The following is a 3166-nucleotide window of genomic DNA, read 5'->3' on the forward strand; positions in this document are numbered from 1 at the left end:
GTCAAAAAAGTAATTAATTCTGATCACACGCATTTCCATATCGAAGATATGATGAGGGTAATTGCCATTGATTTGTCTTCCCTTGGTCGTGACCCATCGCGGGCGCAATGATAATTTCGCTTATGCTACAATACCAAATGTCTGACTGGAATCCGGAAGGGCACCCCTCAGATAAACAATCATATAAAGATGTTGAGAAACTCTTCGTGATCGTGGAAATAAACTCTTGACAATTGTCGAAGAAGTTGTTTTATTCAAACCTTTTCCACTTTTCAGCTTCTCATTGCATTGTCGAAATGAGTACTTCCTTAGAGGTTACAGACATAATGTAATCGCATAACAATCATCCTAATCGAGAGACATGAAGGTAGAGTTGTGGCCGATCACAGACAAAGATGTTGTTATGGAGTTTTAGCGCGGATGAGAAAACGCACCTGAGCGACTTTTTGCAGAAGATACGTAGCGTAAGGTCATACCAGTTGGAAGGTTCCTATTCCATTCCATTTACCAAGAACGTTGTATTAATTCCAATGATAAGCATTTAAAAAAAGTTAGATATCTGAAATCATCGAAACCCGTAGATTCCGAATTATTATAACCGCTTCGTTGGCATTGAAGCAAAATGCGTCAAAATTTTCCATACCCTGTGAGGTATTGATGCAAAATGCGTCAATCTTCTTTTCTCCTATTTAATTTGCTCCGATTTTGCACTCAAGTCTCACTTGGGGGTTCTTGGGGTTGCTGAATCCGAAACTGAAGTCAAAATTCAAAATTTTAAAATGGCGGATCCAATATGGTGGACGAAAATGTAAAAAAATGGCTTTATTTTGATCAATCTCGGTACTTAAGGGTTTTTGGGATCGCTGAATCAGAATGTGAAGTCAAAATTCGAAAATTTTAAATGGGGGATATTTTTGTCCGGCTTTTTAAATTTTGACTTCACTTTCGGGTTCAGCGACCTCAGAAACCCGTAAGTACCAAGATTTATTCAAATTGAGCCGTTTTTGTCTTTTTGTCCGCTATATTGGATCCGCCATTTTGGATTTCCGAATTTTGACTTCATATTCGGATTCAGCGTCCCCTAAAAATCTCAGGATACAAATTTTCAGGATAACAAATTTTCCTGCCATTTTGGGCACATTTGTCGAATTCTCTTTGCCATTGAAGGGGTAAACTATGATATTTAAAAAAAGTCTACTTCCAAATTTTAATTTGAAAGCTTAAAAAAAGATCCTTGATTGTCGGCTACTCTACTGATATAGCCCCTCTACTTGTTATTTATGATCGAATTCTTATTTCAATTTCAGCCTCTCCGCGTGTTATTTGTGATCGTATTTCTATTTCAATTTCGGAAAGGACATTTTAAAGCCTTTAAAACATTTAAAAAAGCTACCTGGACTTTAGCATGTAATCTGACATTTCTATCTGCAGCGCACACGTATCACACTTATGACACCGTTATTTACTTTTTCAAGGTTCCAGATTCTGAAATTTGCGTGAATGTGCATGGAGATTTTTCTTCGCTGCAAACACTTTCTTGCATTCATTGCACTTCATTGGATTCATTTTTGAAACGAACAAGCGGTCTAAAAGAAAAACTAAAGCAACAAATACATAGATTGTCGCAACAACAGCATCGCGAAAAGTGACGAGAATAGCTCACATACATTTTTGAATTCCATAGAATCACGAACAACGCATGGGCGCACCAGAAAAGTGAAGACTTGAAGTGCACTTGCGTAGACAGCCATGTGATTACTTGCACGAGACGCTCGTCAAATTTTCATGTCTTCTGTAACGAGCGGAACAGATTATACGCGCGAAACAGTCAAATACTTCAAATTATGAATGAAAAGGTTGACATTAAAACGTCCACTTGAAGATGAGAATTCAACGATGTCGAGTCTGTTTCCACAGTGAAGGGTTTCGAAACCCAACTCCCGCGATGAAATCTCGTTCTGAAAATCTCCTAAATTGTTTATAAATAATCAATAGGTCTTTCAATTGATTAAACAGAAACCCAAAGTGAAATAACAATAATTTTATTTCTATAAAGTGTCTCAAAATGGAATTTTGTACAAAATTCGGAATCCCGCTCAAGAACGAGTCGCGCCCGTGTACAAAAATGATCTGCTCTTTTAATTCGTCGCTGGGAGCTTCGGTACCGTCGCAGCGGTCCTCCAACTTCCCCCACATTTCCATACATTCTTACATTATTCCTTAGCCCTCATCCCTACTCCTGCATGATCTAATTCCCCTATCGAGTTCAACTCCTCGCATCTAACCTCCCGACCCTAATGGTTGATTGCGTAATACCTCTGCTCTTCCAAGAAAAGCCATCGAGAGCGATGAAGTTTGAACGTGACATTTTATAAACAGAGATATTGTCGAGTGCCCGGAGGTCCCTACAAAACTCAAGCAGTTCCGAGACTCTCAGTCGAGATAGTTTACATTAATGCCTAAGCCGTTTAATTCTACGCCGGCGTTTCGTTATTAAACCTAAATTATGTGTCCTGCTGTCGAAAAGTATTACATTACAGATTTTTTTCCAGAAACCCTGTCTGCTCTTAATTAAGGTATGATTATAAGTTTCTCTCTATAATTTCAATCTTGAATATACATTTGCTCAAATCTTTCATCCGTCTCTCTTAATCTATTTGCATAAAGAATGCTTTTTCTCAGTAAAGTTATATCTTTCATGTCGATTTACCCGACTGTTGCTGGCCAATCTTTTATCTCGGTTTATATTACATTTCCTGAGTGAAATGTATTTCACTTTTGATTCTCATGATTTCGAAACAAACCGCGCATTTTGCGTCACCGATGGTGCTGTTCATAGCCGCAGGAAAGCGAATTACATCCGGTCATTACACTTCCCAGATGATAGCGCTACGTGCGGAAATTCTAGGAACTACGAGAACATGTGATGTAAATTTTGAACCGGTATAAACATAAGCTACTAATGACGTTGTTCAATTGCAAACTGTTTGTGTTTAGTGGAAAAAAATTATTGTGCAAAGTGTAAGTGCTAAAAACCTTCATAATAAGTGATAAAGTTAAGTCGCGTTTTTCAAGTTTTTTTAATCCTTCAGAAAAGTGCGTTTTCGGAAGTTCCTCAAAATAAGCACTTACAGAGGCAATGACGTCTTCGTTGTCTGGAAATCTC

The sequence above is a fragment of the Belonocnema kinseyi genome, chromosome 9 (genome assembly GCF_010883055.1).
Source record: "Belonocnema kinseyi isolate 2016_QV_RU_SX_M_011 chromosome 9, B_treatae_v1, whole genome shotgun sequence".
NCBI lineage: Eukaryota > Metazoa > Arthropoda > Insecta > Hymenoptera > Cynipidae > Belonocnema > Belonocnema kinseyi.